Here is a 21758-nt window from a genome sequence, read left to right on the forward strand (position 1 = left end):
ATTTCTCTGCTTTTTAATCCTGAAGGTAAGAAATGGGATCCTGTGCAAGTTTACTGAGATTGGACTGATCATTTGCATGCTTATTGAGTTCAATGGGATTTACTCCCATGCAATCATGCTTAGCATAGGTGAAACTGACCACAGGGGATGGGGAGGGGTGGAGGAGGAAGGGTGGGGGTAGGGCGGGGGTAGGGGAAGAAGGGCAGAGGGGAGGAGGGGGAGGGGAGCAGAGGGGAGGGGGAGGGCAGGTCTGATCATTTGCATGCTTATTGAATTCAATGTGATTTACTGCCATGCGGTCATGGTTAGGATAGGTTAAACTGACTGTGGGGAAGGGAGAAGGAAGAGGAGAGAGAAGGAGGAAGGAAGGGGGAGGGAAGGGGCAAAGGGGAGGTGATGGGAGGGAGGAGGAGGGGAGGGCAAGTTTGATCATTTGTGTGCTTATTGAGTACAATGGGATTTACTCCCATGGAATCATGCTTAAGATAAGTAAAACTTACCATGGGGGAGGAGGAGGGGAAGGGGAGGGTGGGGGAGGGAAGGGGCAAGAGGGAGGGGATAGGAGGGAGGAGGAGGGGAGGTTTGATCATTTTCCTGCTTTTTGAGTTCAGTGGAGTTTACTCCTGTACAATCATGCTTAGGATAGCTTTAAGTGACTTGGGGGAGGGGGAGGGGAGGGAGGGGGACAGAAGGAGATTGGGTGGGTGGGCACTGGGCAGAGGGGAAGCTCCTTTCCTTCCCAAAAGGAAAACACTGTGAACAGTTATCATTCTTCAGCGTTTCCCTCACCTTTTTATTCTACAGCAGGCACATGTAGTCTCTGTCCCAGATTTAAAGCAAAGCTGTCCCTGGCCACATCCACCCCAGACCTTTATGCCACTTTAGACAGCCATGGCTTTTCCCAAAGAATCCTGGGAAGTGTAGTTAGTGAAGGGTGCTGAGAGTTGCTAGGAGATGCACTGTTCACCTCACAGAGCTTCAATCAGAGCAGCTGACTGTTAAACCACTCTGGCCACTGCAGCTCTGTCGGGGGAATAGGAGTCTCCTCTCAGCACTCTTCACAAACTACACTTCCCAGGATTCTTTGGGGGAAGCCATGACTGTCTAAAGTGAAATAAAGGTCTGGCATGGGTGTGGCCCCCTGATTAGGCAAGCTCAGCAGCTGTGAGTCTGACTTTTAGAACACTGACAGTTGGTTTTTACAGAGCATGCCTGACATCATCATTGAGTTCAATGCTAAATTTCTTAATTAAAAATCAGGCAGGCATTTTTTAAACTTTTAAACTGCAGAAGATGAAGGTCAGAGTACGAGCCAAGGTCAGTAATAGGATTACAATGGCTGATGTTTAATTAATTTCAACAAATTATGAGAACACTGACAAAAAAGTACAACGGGGTCTGTTTTCTCTCTCTTTTTACACTTTGAACTCTCAATTCTCTCTGACTGTTTTGTGTATCACCATGAAAATTTAGAGGGTTGTTAAGCAAGCTGAGTTCAGGACTATAGGTTTTGTAAGATTTTGTTTTGAAATGAGCTTATGGGAAGCAGCAGAATGGCTTGGGGGGTTCAATTTAACATTGCGGAATGCGAAAAATCCATGCTGGCTATAGTATACAGCCACTCTTGTGGCTGTATGATATATATACTCTCACACACAAAAGAAGAAGTAATGTATAATTATAAAACCATAATAAACCATGACAAAAAAATAGATAAAACAAGAGCAGGCTTCACAAAAAACAAATAACTCCACATTTAATTGGGTTGATTACAGAGCAAAACATTTTACTAGGCATGAAAATACAATGTATTCTGGGATTGAATAACATGGGCATTGCTGACATTGCTATTTTCCAAAGTCTTGGCAATTGAGAGCCCTACAAGTAGTTATGATGCTCTGGCAAGGGACCAGCAAGCTGAAATGAAAGTAGATTAGCCACCCACGTGCCACATGTCTTAAGTGTGTTTATCCCCATCCTGGCTGAGGCTAATCCAAATACAGTATTTTTTTTTATTTTATTTAAACCATTTATAAACTACTTAATCATTCGCATTTCTAAGCAGTGTGCATAAAAGCAGGTGATACATAAATTAAATCAATAAAACAACATCATAAAACAACGCACAATCTTAAAATGCCTGCTGGAATAAAAAAAAGTATTTGTCATGTGCCTGAAGGTTCAGCAAGGAGGGTGTCTGTCTAATCTCAGTTGGGAGGGAGTTCCATGGGCTTGGGCCCACAATAGGGAGTGCATGGCTTTTAGTTGTTATGAGCAATGCATCTGAGCCATGGAGTTCTACCAATAGCAGCGCTCCCAAAGATCTTAGTGGTTGGGCCAGTCTATAAGGGATCAGGTGGTACTTAAGTAGCAGAACAGCAGCAATGCTAAATCCCTCTGATTAGTGCCATACTTTATATGACGTACTTCTGGTTTCACATAAGGGTTAGCAGCTCTCGTTACTGGAGAAGCTGATATTTCAAAGAGCACATAGAGCCATAGGTAGTCTGCATGGTGAGCCACCATGGATCCCCAGTAGCTCCATTAGAACAATAAGTATGTATTGAACTGAAAGAAAGTAAACACAATAGCCCCGCTTTGTGTCCGGGCAGAGAGAAATACAATAACTTCCTGACCATGCCGATACCTTCCTCTTGTTGGCCCCAGTCCTGTTGGCGCTCACCACTTGCAATCGCTCTTAGAGGGAATTATTTAATTGATACATCACTTAGATTAATTGGCTAAAATGTGAGTGAAACTGATTAACTGAACACATATTTTAAAGCTTTATTGTTTTAAACACAATTACTTCTAAAAATGGCAGATAGCAAGCACCCTTTAAGAAAAGTTATTCCTCCCGTCTCTCACACAGGAGTTATTATTGGGAAGTTGTTATTGGTTCCAAGATGACCCGTGCACCTAAAAACAATGCAGCTAACTTGATTCATTTCAGTGTGGGTCTACTCTGAGTATGGACGTGTACACACATTTTACTCCAGAAACAAGGGAGACTTGAGTATTTGTTTTCTTCTACATGGGCCACACACAATCTAGATCTATTGCACCTTATTTTTTTACCTCTGAAAACTGCTTCTTGAGAAGCTGGTTTCATTCCGAAAAGAAAAGCTCTTTGCAGATTGATTCTAATGAGCCCACAGTGTGCCCCTTTGAAAACAGATGAAAATAGATGTAGGCGGTCCCAGCAATGGGGCGTGTATCCACACCTGCCCAATGATTTTGTGGATGGGCATACGCCAAGATCGCAATCACCACTTCTTCATTCACCTGGGGCATGTGCAGGGAGGAAAAGGGATGGATAATCTAATGCAGGGGAGGGTTTTCAAACAGGTATCAAGTAACCACACCCACCCTTGTGGATCAATCTAGACTGAAAGTTGCACGCTGAGGACAACTATGAATGATTCTGATGATGATGATGGACTGCCTTCAAGTCAATTCCGACTTATGGTGACTCTATGAATAGGGTTTTCAGGGTAAGTGGTATTCGGAGGGGGTTTACCATTGCCTTCCTCTGAGGCTGAGAGGCAGTGACTGGCCCAGGGTCACCCAGTGAGCTTCATGGCTGTGTGGGGATTCGAACCCTGGTCTCCCAGGTCGTAGTCCAACACCTTAACCATTACACCACACTGGCTCTAGATTAAGAAAAACTAAAGTTTTAAGCCACAAGCGGGTTAGCGTCATGTACACGACTTGTGCACCTGACTGTTTGCTAAACTGGCTGCTTTTTAAAATTTCACGGACTTTTTTTACTTCACACTGGCTGGAACTCTGAGAATTCCCCCTCTATTCGGCACTGGTTAGGCCTCATCTTGAGTCTTGCGTTCAGTTCTGGACACTGCACTTTAAGAAGGATTCAGATAAACTGGAACACTTTCAGAGGAGGGCAACGAGGATGATCAGAGGACTGGAAACAAAGAGGAGAAATGGAAAGAACTGGGCATGTTTAGCCTGGAGAAGAGAAGACTGAGGGGAGATATGATAGCACTGTTCAAGCACTTGAAAGGTTGTCACACAGAGGGCCAGGATTTCTTCTTGATCATCCCAGAGTATAGAACATGGAATAATGAGCTCAAGTTGCAGGAAGCCAGATTTTGGCTGAACATCAAGAAAAACTTCCTAACAATGGAACCAATGAGCTAGGGAAGTGGTGGGCTCTCCAACACCGGAGACATTCAAGAGGCAACTGAACAGCCACCTGTCAGAGATGCTTTAAACTGGATTCCTGCACTGAGCGGGGGATTGGACTCAATTACCTTATACTATAAGGCTACTTATAGGATACTTCCAACTCTACTGTTTTTTGATTTTATGATTCTGTGAATTTATGAATTCTGGATGCTTGCTTTTGAATTATCTCTTTTGAATTTATGCACGTGCATGCATGCGCGCACGCACATTCACACACACACCAATCTAGCAAGATGTTATCTTAATTTTTAAAAATGTTCTATTCCTCTGTAAACATAGCCGTTTGAAGTTCTTTGTATAGGTGCAAGTGTGGGAAAACCCCTTTTGGGAAAGAAATGACTCAGTCGATATTTATCACTTCAAGGTTCATTGCAACAAGTTGTCTGGCGTTAATCCTCCCCTGCCCCGCAATTTCTCTTAAAAAAAGAAACATGTATGAATTGTAGATAATCAAACATATTCATGCCCCAAGCGAAACCAGCCAGATTTCTGGCTTTTTGCCACAATTGACTTGGGTGTGAAATTTCTTGGCATTTGCATTCTTTTGAAGAAACCCCCTCTTTTCTCAGCACCCTTCACAAAAGACAGTTCCCAGGATTCTTTGGGGGACGCCTTGACTATTTAAAGTGGAGCAGTAGAGCTTTAATTGTACAGTGCAAATGGAACCATAGGGTAATCACTGCGTAGTTTTTTGTGCAGGCAAATCAAGATGAATGCTAAATAAACAGATGGTCTGGTGGAACCCTTACTGTACTGACATGTCACTTCCCTTTTAAGAAGAGCCTGCTGGATCAGACCAGTGGCCCATCTGGTCCAGCATCCTGTTCTCACAGTGGCCAACCAGATGCCTGGGGGAAGCCCACAAGCAGAACACTCTCCCCTCCTGAGGCTTCCGGCAACTGGTTTTCAGAAGCATGCTGCCTCTGAATAGGGTGGCAGAGCATCTAGGGATGGAAAGATATGTCCATTTCGGTTCTCTCAGTGTCTCCTTTTTCCAATCTTAAATTCAGTTCTCCACATTTCGGCAGCAATTTGTGAATTTTTTTTAATAATGAAAATTCTTCAGCATTTGAGTGCAAATTCCTCTTAATAAATACATTTTGGTATGAGGTTTTGACTAAAGTACACATTTCTGCAAGTGATTTCTTGGCATGTAAAGCATGTTTGTATGTTATCGTCATCAATAAATTCATTTTTATGCACACTTTCCCCTAATACATGCATTTTTGTAACCATTGTTTGGTTGGCACACAAAATTCAAATAAGTGCACATTTCAAAGGATGGCTGTGTTTCGGTTCTCATGTTGTTTCGGAAAGTGCAAATTTGGCTTTAAATGTGAACTGAACTGAATTTCTCCCCATTTATACAGAGCCTGACCAATGGTGTATCGAAACCTGTCCCGGCTTCCTGAACTCCAAACTCATTTTGCATTCCGCATCTCCTGGGAAGTGACAGACAGCTGGCTCAGGGTAAAAAAAATGAAGGAAAAAAAGATAGCTGCGGACATCCTGAGCCTGAACAATGGGCAGCGCAAATGAAGCAAGCAAGCTCTAAAACGCTGAAAGCTTTTTCTGTGCTCTTCCCCCCTTCCCCGTTTTTAATTGAAGAATGAAAAGTTTGCTTTCATAATTTGAGGCTCTAGGGAGCTGGCAGGGAGTGGGAGTGTTCCTTTAACTCACCGATGAGAACACAACAAATTGAAAGGAAAGAGGCGCAGGCTCTTGAGCGCGAAGTGTCTGTGCCCTCGTTTGGTTTAATTGCATGTCTGTGAGTTTTACTCCAGAAAACCATCAATTTTTGACAGGTTCTGTGGAGGCCATTAAAAGAGCAGGCTTCTGTTGGCGGGTGAGGTAGGCCTACAGTTTATTACCCTTTTATAATGATAAAATAAATGTCTAATTACGATGATACAAGGCCCACCCAGATCCTACCATTCCCAGGTATACAATCTGGGTGCAAAAGATCCCCATCTCTCTCTCTCTCTCTCTGTTTTCCTCTTTTTTTGCCATTTCACTCTATGATGAGCCCCGCCGGATCAGATCAAAGGCCCCGTTACATCAACATCCTGCTTCCCACAGATGACCCTGTTGTCTCCCAAATGGGTCCGTTGCCCGGTGCGCAGTACAGCCAAATGACCACACCCAGGTTGAAGGGTCCAACAAGCTTTGATCCATGACTGTTTACACCCCGCATTCAGTTCTGACGGTGATGGAAGCTAAGGGAGGGTCATGGCTCTCAGCGAGCCAATTGACAAAGTATCAGGCCCTGCTTCTCAACCAAGGGGATGTGAACCAGATGCCTGAAGGTCATATAGCCTCCTTCTCCCCTGACATTTCTCCCCAGGCTTCTATTATTCAGAGGTAGCAACATGTCTGGATAGAACCAGCATCGGGTGCAAAAGGCAGGACCCCCAATGATGCCTAGAGACCAGGCATGGAGCACCTTTGGCCCTCCAGATGCTGCTGAACTACAGCTCCCATTGGCAAGCAGGGTCAATGGCCAGGGAGGATAGGAGTGGCACAGCAGCCTCTGGAGGGCCAACCCTTCCCCACTTTCAAAGGCTACTAGCCACAATGGCTATGCTCTTCCTCCATTGTCGGCATAATAACACTAGTTACCCTACCGCAGGCATGGGGATCCTTTGTCCCTCCAGCTGTTGCTGAACTACGGCTCCCATCATCCCTTGCTATTGGCCAGGCTTGCTGGGACTGATGGGTGTTGCAGGTCAGCAACATCTGGAGGGCCACAATTTCCCCGCACCTGGCCTAAGTTAATAAATGCCATATGGCATCTTCCACTGGTGACACTGAAAGGGCAAGCAAGCAAGCCGGGCATGTGCTGCTTCCACCCACCTTTGATACGTTAAGGAGACGATCAGCTAGCACCGTGTGGATCCCCATCTTTCCGTGGAAAAATCCTTCGTCATTGAGCAGCGTAGACTTCCCTTTCAGCACTGGGCAAATCAGAGAGCCCTCAGAAAGGTTGGCGTGGAGTCCTATTGGGACGCGATGCCTAGAGAATATTTTAAAGCACCAGTTAATGTCTGACTTTCGCTAACACCAACATTCCCACAAATTGATGGATTCAGAGCAGAGGTGAGGAAATTTGTGGGCCCCCAGAGGTTGCTGGACTACAACTTCTGGCTGTTGGCCATGCTTGCTGGGGCTGATGGGCAGAGGTGAAGTCGTTCAGGGTCTCGGGGGTCTTAGACCCCTTACTTTTTTGGGGAGCCAGGTCTCATGAGGGTCGCTATGTCTCCAACATCCTATGAGCCAATCAGCATGAAAGGGGAATGTGTTAGCCACTGAGAAGAGTCTTCTAATGTACTTCCTTGTTTCCTGCTGATTGGACCAATCAGAGTGAAAGGAATTCCTGTTAGTTCTTCCTTCAAAAAGCCAAGTTGTGGAGATTAAGAATTCTGTAACTGCAAAAGAAGAGACGATGAATCCTGATGATACCGTCCCATCTACATCATCAAGCAGTTTGGTAGCAGCAGGAGATAAATCTGCGCAGGTGCTGAATTCAGTAATCCAAGCAACACAGTATCTTTGACAGTGAGGAAGGCCAGTCAAATGGTGACACAGGCAGAGAAGCAGAAAGCAGTACTCAAACCTGGCCAGATTATTCTATAATCTTAGAAGGGGTGTGGCTATGAGGGGGTGTGGCTGTGAGTCTTATGAAGGGACCCTGCACTTCTGAATTTGCTACTACACTACTAGTTGTGTTTCTTAGGCTGTGCATACACAATACCTTTAAAGCACATTCAAAGCACAACCCCCCAAATAATCCTAATCCTTTACCTCTCACAGAGCTACAGTTCCCAATACCTTTAGCAGACAGTTCCCAGTATTCTTTGGGGGGGAGTACTTTAAAGGTATGGTGTGTACGCACCCTTATACTGATGCCTTCAGGGTTTTTTCTGGGCCCGATGGCCTAGAAAGCTATCACATCTTTACTGGTCCACTCCCCTTGAAAAGCTCCAGTCAGTGGAGGCTGGTGCATTAGGGCAAATCAGGCATTGCCCCACCAAACTCAGCCTGCCCTCAGCCAACCCCCCACCTTAGCAGCCAGTCGGGGGAGAGAGGAGGAGGTGGCACTGGCTGTCAGCTTCTTCGTCCTTAGTTGCAGGGTTGCCCTTGTAGAACTCAAGAGGGAGGAGGAGGGAGCGATGGCCCTTTGGATGTATGGCCCTTTGGGGGAAGCAGCACAGCTCAGTGGCCGAGCATCTTGCCTTGAAGGGAGAAGGTCCCAAGCCCAGTTCCTGGTTTCTCCAGGTAGGGCTGAGAAAGAACGCTGAAACTGCGGAGAGCTGCTGCCCATCAGTGTAGACAGTACTGAGCTAGATGGACCAAAGGTCTGACGGTATAAGGCAGCTTCCTATGTGCCTGTGTTCTCACTGGCTCCAGCGCCACCTACTGTTCGCCTCCTACTTTAAGCCCCTATCAGCCATCACTGAATCATGTTTATAGGCTCCAGAAGCATCTCTCTCTCTCTCTCTTCTCCTGAGCTGACAGATAAATATCAAATGGCGATTTCACTGAAGACCACTCCTAAAAGCAATCTGTGATGGAATCAAATTAGATGCGTTGGCTCTACAGAGCTTGGGCGACTGGGGTGGCTCAGCCACAGAGTTTGCCAGCAATTTAAGTAAAATCTCAGGCGAGATGTGCCCTTGGTGGGGCTCTGTCGGTTACAGCAGCCTAATCCACAGTGTCATCACAAAAGAAGCAGCAGACCACAGCTTGCCGTCGAGGGCCAAAGAGATGGGATTTTCATGGTAAGAAAAATGAGCTCCTCCCTTGTCTGTCAGAGAGGGTAGAAGCAGGGGAGGTTGGTTCATGGGGGCGACTGGGTAGCTGACCCACCAGTCACCATCTGCCCTTAGCCAGCCTTTCACCTGCCTGAGTTCTTCCTTGCAATCAGTCCTGAGGACGGCACTGGCTGTCACCTTCCCAGTCTCAAGGTTGGCTTTGTACAACCCAGCAGGGAGACAGATGGAGACAAGACTAGAATCCACCAGGTCTGCCTGTCATTTATTTAATTTATTTTAAAAAATTATTTATTTAAAATATTTATACCCCGCCCTTTTTCCGAGGAACTCAGGGCGGCTTACATTAAAACATTAAAACTGCAATAATTAATGAACATGATATTCAGTTTAAGCAATTTAAAATGGAATTAAATAAACATAGGTTAAAACTAACTACATTGGTTAAAAGCCCGTCTAAATAGAACAGTCTTCACCTGTGCACGAAAATTTAATAATGAGGAAGCCAACCGGACCTCAATAGGGAGAGAGTTCCACAGTCTAGGGGCGGCCACCGAAAAAGCCCTATTCTGTGTCTCTGCAAGATGAACTTGCAGGAAGGAAGGGGTAATAAGTAGAGTCTCGCTGGAGGATCTTAAAGTCCGAGCAGGTTCATAGAGGGAGAGGCGCTCTGACAGATAGACTGGACCTAAGCCGTATAAGGCTTTATAGGTCAAAACCAGCACCTTGAATTGTGCCCGGAAACAAATGGGCAACCAGTGGAGCTGATACAACAGCGGGGTTGTATGTTCTCTATATCCCGCCCCAGTTAACATCCTGGCTGCAGCTCTTTGTACCAATTTCAGTTTCCAAGCAGTCTTCAGGGGCAGCCCCACGTAGAGCGCGTTACAGTAGTCTAAGCGGGATGTAACTAAGGCATGTGTCACCGTGGTTAAGTCTGACTGGTCAAGGAACGGGCGCAGTTGGCGCACCAATCTATATAATGGGTTTTCTGAGTGGTAGTTGTATCATAATTAAATTTATTTGCAGTAGAATTAAAAGACTTAAAAGGAGAAACATTTCCTACTACGGTTTCTTTAAGAATTTTATCCATAAACTGTGTAAAATTAAGAGCATTCATATCCAAAGGATATGGCGCCACCTGCTGTTGGCCTCCTGCCTTACACTCTACCAGTCCAAATTAGCACTGGCCAGCGCTGGGCAGAGGCATGCTTCCTTGTTCTCCAGGGACGGGGAAACCTCAAGCCCAAGGTTCAAATGTAACCCTCTCTATCTGGCCCTCAGGAACCCCCCCTTAGCTTCCTAAATGGGCAATGCCAACAGTGGTGAAGAGAAGGTGGCGAGTGTACTTTGTTCTGAAACCTGGAACTGCCACCAAGACACATGGTGTTGTTTCAAGGCAACACACACATTCTCTGATGTTTTAATATATATTTATAGATAGTCCTATGATGCAGCAAACGTGCTCAAGCTAAGCTAGGCACATCTGACTGACTGCTCTGCCTCTGAACGAGGGACCACAGGGGAACCCTTTGACTGCTGCCTTCAGCTCCACAATGGAATCATACAACATGTTTGTATAGCACTTTCAAAATGCTTCATATCCATGATCTAGTTGTAACCCTTACAACAACCTTGTAGGGCAGGCGCAGGCATGGGGAATATTTGGCCCTCCAGAGGTTGTTGAACTGCAACTCCATCAGCAGTAGTGTGGTAGCAAATACAGAAGTGCAGGGTCCCTTCATAATAGTCACAGCCATGCCCCCTTCTAAGATTATAGAAAAATCTGATCCGGCTTGCGTACTGCTTTCTATCACTGTCACCATTCTTCTTCACTGTCAGAGATACTGCTTGAATTACTGAATTCAGTGTCTAAACATTTGTCTCCTGCTGCTACCAAACTGCTTGATGGTGTAGATGGGATGCTATCATCAGGACTGACTATCCTTTCTTCTGCAGTTACTGAATTCTCACTCTCTGTAACTTGTCTTGGCCTTTTGAAGTAAGGACTAATAAAGGCTTGCTTGCAATTGACACTCGTTGGGACTCTTCCCAGTGGCTCCCCTTTCATGCTGATTGGCTTGTAGGATGCTGGAGACATAGAGACCCTGCAGGGACTTGGCTCCTCAAAAAATGAGGGCCCCGGGGCCCCAGATGACTACATCACTGACACCACCCCAATGCAAAAAAAAGGGGGGGGGAGGGAGACAAACATAGGGGACATTGATTTAGGGGGAAAAGGTTTTATTAATTTCTTTGGAAAGATTTCTATATGGCTAACAGTAAAAAAAAAATCATAGTGGTGACCAGCATAAAATCAACAATAAAACTGCATCCATAAAACAAATGCAGAATACACCACAAATGAGCAGATTAGCAGATGCCTAAATGCCGATACTATAGGTGCCTTCACTGGGAGTGTGTTCCAAAGGGCAGGTGCTACCACATTAAAGGCCCCGTTTTTGGTGGATATAAGATGAACCTCAGGAGCCTTCAGCATGAATAAGAGTATGGACTCCTCTTGACAAATAGGAACAGTTAGAGTGAGCATGTGTCGGTTTGCTCACTACCATAAGCCCTTTGTTCATCAGCTATAAAGCAAATGCCCATCTTCCATCAAATATTGCAAGGTACCAAAAAACCCACCTTGCGACCCACTCACCCATCCCCAATAAGCCAAAATTCAACAAAAGCCAGTTTGGGTTGGTTTACACAGCAGTTTTGGTCACATGAGTCACGCAAAGATCCCTTCAGCTTCCCTAACCGGTTCTAACCGCAATAAGATGACAGCCCTGGCAATTTGATTGCGATGTAACTGGGGGATGATTGTGGATTTAAGTTATTGTACGGATAGCTTTTATGATTCTTGGCGTGCTGTTACTCTGATAGTACTAGGATTGTCAGCAGAATGGAAATTGCTGGAGAAAAACTGTAACAATAAATGCTCTTTTTCCTTGAGGAAAAAATGTCCTTGCACTGCAATTTAGTCTGACCTTATTGTCCTGGGGCTCTTAAATGAGAATCTCTCTCTCTCTCTTTCCTGCCCCCCCCCGTTATTCCAATAGCATTTTTACACTTTGCCCCACCTTTAAATCCCTGCTTTCCTTCAATTTATTCACTGGTTAGGCTGGTCTGTTAAGAGCCAGTGTGGTGTAGTGGTTAGAATATCAGACTATGACCTGGGAGACCAGGGTCTGAATCTCCACACAGCCATGAAGCTCACTGGGTGACCTTAGGCCAGTCACTGCCTCTCAGCCTCAGAGGACGCAATGGTAAACCACCTCTGAATACTGCTTACCATGAAAATCCTATTCGTAGGGTCGCCATAAGTCGGGACCGACTTGAAGGCAGTCCATATCCATATAGGCTGGTCCATTAGGGCAAATGGGCCACCAGCCTTGGCCTCTACCTACAGCTCAGTGGAAGTGCATCAGCTTTCTATGCAGCAAGTCCAGGTTCAATCCTTGGTATCTCCAGGCTAGTTTTGGAAAACACTCTCCGTCTGAAACCCTGGAGAGCTGCTGCCTGTCAGTGTAGACATTACTGAGCTAGATGGACCAATGGTCTGACTCGGTAGGAAGCAGCTTCTCATGTTCCTATGAAACGTTGGCCCAGCCTGACAAGAAGTTGTGAATCTGAGGCTGTAATCCTATACTCATTCCCATTGGTGTCAAGCAGGGCTGACTACCGAGCAGACACGTATTGGATTGCACTGTGAACCACTTCTTTGGTCACTGATGCAAAACAGCCTAGTAATTTTTATTTTATTTTCTACCGCTTACCTAAGCCCCTCACCTGTGGATTCATTGTTCTATTTTCAGAGAGGCCATGCCACACTTGCTAAATCAGCCGCATCCTTGTGGAGACATTACGTAATGTCCTCTGCCGCGTCCCGTCTGCTGAAAATCAGAAACGATGACAAAAAAGTTTTTTCTCTCTCCCCCCCTTCCCGCGCCCCCCCACAATCCACTCCCAAATTTCTTTTCTGAAAAGATATTTTTGTTTGTTTGTTTTGAGGTAGGGATGACAGACTGGAGTTTCCACTTGGCTGAAGCGGAAGAGTTTCAGGTTTGCTCGAGAGATTGCTTCGCTGTTGTCGTTTTTAAAATGAACCTCCCGAGGCTGAGTTGGAATCAGTACTGGTGTCAGAAGTGAAACTGCAGCTTGTTGGTGGGCCACTCTGGAACTCAGGCAGCAAATGTTGGCCTCACTCTTAGGTGTTGTTCAGTTCTTGTTTCTCACGTCAACTCCCCCAACAATATGGTCTCAATATATATATATTTTAAAAATACTCATCTGGGCCAGTTCCAGCTATCCTGAGAGGACACATCTGGAGCAGCCCCTCATACCCCTCCTTTGTCGCTGACATGCCTCTCCAATCTGCAAACAATCGATGAGTTTCGTTGCTTTGCTGAGAACGAGAAGGGCTGGTTGCAAGTGAAGCGTGCTGGATGGGAAATGGATGCATCTCGCTGTTACAACAGAGGCTGAATTCCACATCTTAATATGAGCGAACCCAGCCTTCCCCAACCTGGCGCTCCCCTCTACAGCTCCCATCAGCAGTCCAAAACATCCGGAAGGGCAGAGCTTGGAAAAGTTACTTTTTTGAACTACAACATGCTGGCTGGGGCTAATGGGAGTTGTAGTTTAAAAAAGTAACTTTTCCAAGCTCTGCGGAGGGGTCATCAGGTTAGGAAAGGCTGAACTAACCAACCATTTTTTTTTAAAGTGCCAGCTTCTGATCTTATTTAAACTCACCAATAATTTGTCAAGAAACAATCAGCATGGGAGAAGCATTAGTTTGCAATGAAGTTTAAGTCTGGGAGCTTTTTCATGCTTGCAGTCTTCACCCCTTCCCCTCATTGAGGCATGACAATAGGACTCCTTATGTGTCCGTCTATGGTCACATCTCCTCAAGGTAGGGGTGTGTGTGTAAGCCTAGAACCAGTTACAAAGAGCGATGGTTGAATGTGACAGATTCAGTTTCTCATTTCTCTAATCATAAGTTCCGCTCTCCACATTTCCACATCAGTTTGCAATTCTATTTAAAGTCCTCACGAAAATTCACCAGCCTTTTTAGCGCTAATTTGTCCCAGTATACACATGGTTGTATGCAATTTTGCCTCAGCCATTTCTGCTACAATAACACAGTTTTGTATGTTATTTTCACCCATTCATGCAATGTTATGCACACTTTCCCCTGGTAGATGCATCTTTGCACACATTGTACTTGGCTGGATAACTGCATTGCAAAATTCAGAGAAGTCTGGAGTTTGAAGGAGGGCTGTATTTCTGTTCTTGTATTGCTCTGGAATGTGCGAATTTGGTAGGCTCGCTTTTAAATGCCAACAATCACATTTCTCTCCCGTCCCCAGCTACAATGCCAGCTTCAGGTCTTAGGGGGCCTATCGGCAAATTGCTTACAGCAGACCCACCTCCTCTTCATCACTACTGTTGTCATTGTCCATTTGGTTGCCTCCCTTTCTGGCTCTAGTCACCACCTCCCAGAGAGACAGAACTTATTTGTTTATTGAATGTATAACCTGCCCTTCCTCCCGAAGGAGCCAGTGGGGGACAATTTCTTTTGTTCTTTGCTCTTCTCTCTCCTGGCTTGCTTGGAGGGGGCAGAGGAACAGGAAGATACAACCAAAAGGAACAGTAGGGCCATGAAGTTCTAGGGTTTGGCAGTGGGCCCTCTACTAGAGATGGTGAAGAAATTCAACTCAGTTTGCCCATAAAGGCAAATCTACCTAAATTGCACTTTTTGAAACAATATGCAGACTGAAACACAGCCATCCGTCAATGTTCAAATTTCTCCGGATTTGGCACTGCAGTTATCCAGGCAAATAACATGTAGAAAAATGCATATACTCAGGTAAGATGTGCACAAACATGCATATATTAGTGAAAACAACATAGAAAAATGCATCATAGTAGAGGAAATGGCTTTGCAAAGATGTGTATATTAGGCAAAATGGCATACAAAAATGTGTTTTATTAAGAGAATCACACACTGAAATGCTGATGAGGACGTTTTTTAAATAATAATCACAAACTGATGTGGAAATGTGGAGAACTGAACTTAAGAATGGAGAAATTAAAAACTTGAGAAAAAATGAAATTGACATATTTGCCCACCCTTACCTTCTGCTGGAATGTGAGCCTTGGCAGCTACCCAATGATGCCAGCTTCTGACTCTGGCCTGGACAAGCTCTACAGCAAGCAAGATCAGCAAACGTAAAATGGGCAAGTCAGTTCTGTTTTCCAGAGCCTATTGATCCAGACCAGAGATCAACCTTTGGGATGAGTTTAAAGAGGAACTTGAAACTGAATAGCATGTCAATTTCACCTTCCCCAAGCTTGCTTGGTCTGTTTTCTAACATTCCTGCCTGGGACTGCACATGGAATGTTCTGCATTCAAAACACATGATCTGCTACTGACTTATGACTCCTCCGCAGAAGCTCTGACAATTCCACCCTTCTCGGCCCATTGGGCGGGGAAGCTTATGGTGAAAATGATTAAAACAATAAAATAAGCCCTATGCATACTTATCTGGAAATATGTCCAATTCAGTCAGACTTCTGAACAGGCAGGAAATACAGGATCAGTTTATTGGAGTCTGGATCCTGCAGCTGTAGCCTACATACGGAGAGAAAGCAGATGTGGATTGGTGGGGGATTGTACCTAATGTTGCAATGTTAGACAAACTTAGTGCAAACCCAACAAAATAAATGGGCAGGACGAATTTAGGCCCATTAATGTTAATGAGTCTACTCTGAGTAGACCATAGGTGGATACAATTCATTTCCAGGGTCAGTTAAAAGTGCTGGTTTTGACCTATAAAGCCTTATGCACCTCAGGATCCCAATAGCTCAAGGACCACCTTCCCTCGTGTGAATCAACCCAGACCCTGCAATCATCATCTGAGGCCCTTCTTCACGTGATCCCATCCGCAGAAAGTTCAGAAGGTGGCAACATGAGAAAGGGCCCCTTCTGGTGATTCCACCGCCCAACCCAGCTGTGGAATACTCTCCCCAGGGAGGCACGCCTGTTGCCATTTTTATTCATCCAAAGACCTTTGTTTTCACCCAGGACCTTGGCCCTTGATGTGTGAGTTTATTGGCTACTGATGACCTCTTCTAGTGGAGTGGGATCTCTATACCTGCCCTTTACTAGTATTTGTCGTGTTTGCTTTAACTGGTTTTTAATGGTCAGAAGTGTTTTTTGGCTTTACTGACTCCATTGCTTTTAACTTGTTAATGCAAGTTGCTTTGGGCCATCTTGGTGAGAAAAGTGATCAATAATAACAGTAATAATAATAATACAACCCTGAGTTCTAATGTGAATTAGATTAAACAAACTGGAGTCAGCATCAATGTTCTCATGATGAAACAGCTTTCACAATGGCGGTGGTGAGTTAAATGGGTGACTAAGGCCTCTCCAGACATGTGGTTTTGCGGGTGTATTCTCCAACACGACATTGATGCAATAATAGTGCTTCAACGGTGGATTTATACAGGACCATCCACACATCATTCCACTTTATTAGTTGCGCTGTGTTGCTTCCTCATCATTACCGCATTGTTACCATCTGGAGAGGCAACAAAAGCACAATATCTCTCCTGGGACATTTGGGGTACACAGAGTTACAGGATTTTAGCAGGAAACTTCAAGACGTGCACCTGGAAGGGCCATCACCTCCCCAAATGGCTAATTTAGGCTGCAAACATGAACCGGAAATCCTGTGTACACACTTAGCTGGGAGCATTTAACTAGATGGGACATGTAAGTAGACTTGCACAGGGCTGTACTGTAAGTTCACTTTGCTGAAGTGCCACTGATGGGCAGAGGTAAGTGAATATTTTCTTTCCGCATCTTCATTGCTTTAGTCAGATGCAAAACTGAGTATATATGGAGCCCCTGAACATTTACACACCTTCCTGAAAGTCACCTCCCCGCCCGCTGCTTGTCGGTGGACCACATTTTGACTTTGGTTTTGGCATGAAACTCGGATTGATGTGAAGTTTCCTGGCTCCGCTCTGCGATTCCTGAACTGCCCACAGCTCTGGTTAGCTGCCCAGACTGAGTCTGGTACGTGAGGCTGGGGGGGAGGGGGGGAAGTGTTTGAACTCTTGAGACAAAAGCAACAAACACATAACCAATGGCTGTACGAGGAAAACTCAGGGCCTGGGTCCGGTGTCAGGCTGGTCTCTGGGGAGGCTGCTTTGTTAGGGTAAAATGGGGACTGACCCATCAACCTCCGTTTGCTCTCAGCCAGCCCCCACCTGCCTGCCTTCTTACCTCCAACCAGTCCAGAGTGTGGCACGCCTGCCAATTCCCTCCTCTACAGTGTTAGCACTGCCCTTTTAGAACTCAGCAGGGAGGAGGATGGAGACAAAACCAGACTTAGTTGGCTCTGCCTGCCTTTTAAGCCTCTGTCTCCACACTACCTCCTCTGGGCTCCACCCCCTTGTACAGAACCTTAGAGCTTTAAAGGGCCAACTCCTACTCCGTTCCATAACCTCCTTCCTGATGTGCTTCCAGACTGGTGATGGGCAGTGGGAAGCATCTGGTTCTTCAGGCTCAGGGGATGGTGCCCATGAGGGTCCAGGCTCTGGCCCTACAGGGTTTGGTGAGCCAGGAGGTCCCTTTGGAAGTTCCTGTCCAACAACCTCAGGTGCAATGGTCTCTCTATATCTTCAATAGTCAGCTCTGAGCCCTGGACATGACCCGGCTACCCATCTAGTGCCCCTAGATCCTCTGACTGTGTCCAGATCAGTGTTAGATTCAGGAGTCATGACAAAGGAAGCCAGGGCCTGTGAGGGAGGTGAGAAGAACTCCATGTCACTGATTCCCCCCCCCGGAGAAGTGCCTGGACTCCAAACTGCTGTGGACGCCAGCTTACGATGGGGAAGAGAGCTACCTGTCACGCTCTGCTAATTCAGTGCAACTGGCACACCCAATCGCACTGAGCATCAGAGGCCCTAAGAAAGATAAAGACAGCATCTGATGCTGGGGTGTGGCGCCCCTAGAGAGGCTTGCCGCTTTGATCAGGAAGTGCGGACAGCCAAGGTGGCTAGACAGACCTGGGGAAATCTTCACTGAAAACACACAAACATCATCCTTAGCCACCACACAACGATAATCGCTGTTATCTTTTCGGCGCCTACTGAAGACCTTCCTCTTTCAACAAGCCTTTTAAGTAGAGACCTTATCCCAGTCTGTGTCTGTGTTGGAATTGCTTTTTAATATATTTTTAAACCTTTTTTTTTTTTTTAAAGATGTTTTTAAAGCTTCTTTTAAAAATGTTTTTAAAGATGTTTTGTTTTAATATATCTTAAAGTCTGTTTTTATGATGTTTTAAAGTGTTTGTAGTACTTTGGTTCACCGCCCTGAGCTCCTACTGGGAGCTCCAACTAAGGGTTGATTGACATGCCAGATATATGATTTATTCATATCATTTTATTTATACTGTTTTGATTCAGTACTTGCATTTATTCTACTTTTGTTGTTTCGATTCATTTATTGTACTTACTGTGTTTTTCTGGATATTTTCTTTTTGTATTAAGAAGTGCTGTTTTTATTTATGGGTGCTTTATGATTGTGAACCACTTTGAGCTCAACTTGGTTGCTGGAAAAATGGCATACAAATATTAAATCAATCAAATTAATCAAAGGTTATGGAGAGGTACATATCTGAAACAGACCCTCTCAGGTGTTGAGGTTGGCAGAAGGGGCCCTCTTGTTAGTTCCACCGCCCTCGGAAGCTCAGGGGGTGGTGGCCCAGGAGAGGGCCTTCTCTGTGGCAGCCCCTAAATTGTGGAACTTTACCCCCTCAGAGGTGCATCTGGCACCTTCACTGTACAGCTTTCATCATATGCTGAAGATGTAACCTCTTCACCCTGGCTTTCGACACTGGAGATGTATATTTTTAGGACCTCCTTTAGTTGTGAATGCAATTTGTTTTAATTGTTCCAAACTGTTGTTAAGAATGTATTTTACATTGTTGTGACCTGTTCTGGGACCTACTAGTGAAGGGTGGGTAATAAATTTAATAATAATATAATACTACCTGTAGACCTGCTGGCAGCCCAGCATAGACAAGTGTTCCAAAAGAAAAACCAGAGAGGGCCTTCAAGGAAGGAGCAAGATCTCATTCATCTAAACCAGGAACAGTGGACTTTTTTTCAGACAGAGGGCCACATTTTCTTCAGGGCAACCTTCTGAGGGCCACATGCCAGTGGTGGTGGGCAGGGCCAGAGGCAAAAGTGGGTGGAGAAAGAATGTAAATTTCACTTCTGTGCAGTAGGCGAAGTTCTACACAGACTCTTACATACCTCTCTAATCTCCTTCCAGGCAACCATGAGGCATATCTGGAGTTCACGGACACATTCCAGTCAGGCAAAAACACTCAAGTAAGGTGCAAAGCAAGAGCAGCGAAGGGTGTGGCTTGAGCAGCGTTCTGAGGGCCAAACGGAGAGGCTAGGAGGGCCGCATTCAGCACCCCCAGGTCTGAGGTTCCCCACTCTTGATTTAAACTAGAGAATGAAAGCTTATAATTTACCTGTAAAAACTTAGATAATATGATGAGGATTGTTGAAAGAAAAATGATGAATCTTATCAGCTAGCTGTGGCAAACTTAGGAATACCAACCACAGCTGATCTCAGGGCTCAGGATTGTTGGGCAATTCTCAAGGCCCATGCCAGCGCTTGAGGGCCACAGTCACTTCCTGAAGCCTCTTGGCCCTGCTCCTGCTTTTCCTTCCAGTTGTTACCTGCTCACTTGCAAACAGTGAGAGGAAGAAGGGACATTATTATTATTATTATTATTGTTATTGTTATTATTATTATTGCCCGCCCTTCACCCTAAGGTCCCATGGCGGGTCACAACAATTTAAAAATGCATCATTTAAATCATTTAAAACATTAAAACATAGTTCGGAAACTACAGCTAGTGCAAAACGCAGCAGCCAGACTGCTAACAAGAACAAAGCGGTCTGAGCATATAACACCTGTCCTGGCCCGCCTGCACTGGCTGCCAATATGTTTCCGAGCTAGATTCAAAGTGTTGGTATTAACCTATAAAGCCTTATATGGTGCGGGACCACGTTACCTTGCGGAACGCCTCTTCCGATATGAACCCGCCCATACACTACGTTCAGCTACGAAGGCCCTCCTCCGGGTTCCAACCCATAGGGATGCCCGGAGGGTGATGACAAGATCTAGGGCCTTCTCGGTGGTGGCCCCCGACCTGTGGAATGGTCTCCCCGAGGAAGTGCGCCTGGCGCCGACGCTGCTTTCCTTTCGGCACCAGGTTAAAACCTTTTTATTCTCCAAAGCATTTTAATCTAAATTGATTTAAATTTAAAATGTCACTGTATTGATTTAGATTGTGTTATTTTGCATCATATTGTGTTATTTATTGTATTTTTTATGCTTTGTATTTCTATGTTCACCGCCCAGAGAGCTATTGCTAGTCGGGCGGTATATAAATTTAATAAATAAATAAATAAATAAATAAATTTAAAAACATCCTAAAATCACATCACAGAAAACAGGGTGGGTCCTAAAATTATACATCTCAGGTGTCAAAGGCCAGAGTAAAGAGGTGCATCTCCAGCATTCACAGAAAGCTGTACAGTGACGTTGCCAGACACAGCTCAACGGGGAGGGAGTTCCACTACTTAGGGGCCACCATGGAGAATGCCCTCTCCTGGGCTGCCATCACCCAAGCTTCTGAGGATGGCGGCACTACCAAACGGTTCCCTCTCTAACCTCTGCTTCCCTTCTCCTCTCTCTCTGGGAGAGAGTGAGCAAATGGCCAGTGGCAACAGCAGTGAAGGGGCGGGTCCTCTAGGGGAGGGGAGCCCACTGAGAACAGCCTTTCCAAACCTCTCTTCCTCCCAAAAAACCCCTTGGCATTGGTATTGATCAGTGATGGCTGGTGCCCGTTGGGACCGGTGGGGCGGAAGTCAGGGAAGCCAATAGTAGCCAATGACAGGGTGAGCTGGAGCCAGTGACAGGTGGAGCCAACTAATCCTAGTTTTGTCCCCCTCCTCTGAATTCTACAAAGGCAACACGACGGAGGAGAATGCTGACAAGCCCTGGTTGTAAGTAAGAAGGCAGACTGGTGGGGACTGGCTGAGGGCAGACTGAGGTTGGTGGGTGCCCCATTTGCCCTTCTGTACCAGCCTACTTGAGGCCAACACAATGCGTAACTTCCAGGACTGAATGATGCACTCTAGTGGCTCACAATGCTTCACTGCCAGCCTTCTGACGCTAGAGATCTTCTCTGGCTTGGATTTTTAAGAGTTCCACAACACCTGGAGGGTCCCAGGTTTCTCAGTCTGTGATTCAGAGGCTACACTGTGTGCACAGGAACAAAGGATTGTCTACACGGACTGGCGGTGACTTTCCAGGGATGCCGGCAGGAGTCTGGAGACGCCGGGGGACTGAGCCTGGGACCTCCTGCATGCAAAGCAGATGCTCTGCCACTGAGCTACGTACCTTTCCCCTGTGCATCCCACTCAGCCCACCTTCAACATTTCCTAGAGCTTGGAAAAGTTACTTTTTTGAACTACAACTCCCATCAGCCCCAGCCAGCGCCATGCTGGCTGGGGCTGATGGGAGTTGTAGTTCGAAAAAGTAACTTTTCCAAGCTCTGCAGCTGCTGAGCTGGGCCTCCCTGTCCCCCACGCAGGGCTGTGGATGCCCTCCCGATGACTCGGTCCCATCCCTTCTCTGCTTTTAACCCACTGCGGGTCAAGAGTTTAACAAAC

General features: G+C 45.7%; 1 protein-coding gene and 1 long non-coding RNA gene across 5 annotated transcripts in view; both read right to left on the bottom strand.

The window, feature by feature from the left end:
• Positions 1 to 1757: 1757 nt before the first annotated feature.
• On the bottom strand, positions 1758 to 12904 carry LOC133373218 (uncharacterized). Of its 2 annotated transcripts, none has more exons than XR_009759627.1 (3): positions 12774 to 12904; positions 7063 to 7222; positions 1758 to 3925 (listed from the first exon to the last, which is right to left on the bottom strand). It is a non-coding gene; the product is annotated as an uncharacterized LOC133373218 (long non-coding RNA). The 2 variants fall into 2 exon arrangements; XR_009759626.1 differs by having other exon boundaries at positions 12761 to 12904.
• Positions 12905 to 15129: 2225 nt separating this feature from the next.
• The window catches only part of HIC2 (HIC ZBTB transcriptional repressor 2), a 154601-nt gene continuing 147972 nt past the window's right edge, over positions 15130 to 21758 (bottom strand). For all 3 annotated transcript variants that reach the window (XR_009759618.1, XR_009759620.1, XR_009759619.1), the window contains one exon: positions 15130 to 15618. The gene's annotated coding sequence lies outside the window, so the exon portion shown is untranslated. The remainder of the gene's footprint in view (positions 15619 to 21758) is intronic.

Source organism: Rhineura floridana, chromosome 19 (genome assembly GCF_030035675.1).
Source record: "Rhineura floridana isolate rRhiFlo1 chromosome 19, rRhiFlo1.hap2, whole genome shotgun sequence".
NCBI lineage: Eukaryota > Metazoa > Chordata > Lepidosauria > Squamata > Rhineuridae > Rhineura > Rhineura floridana.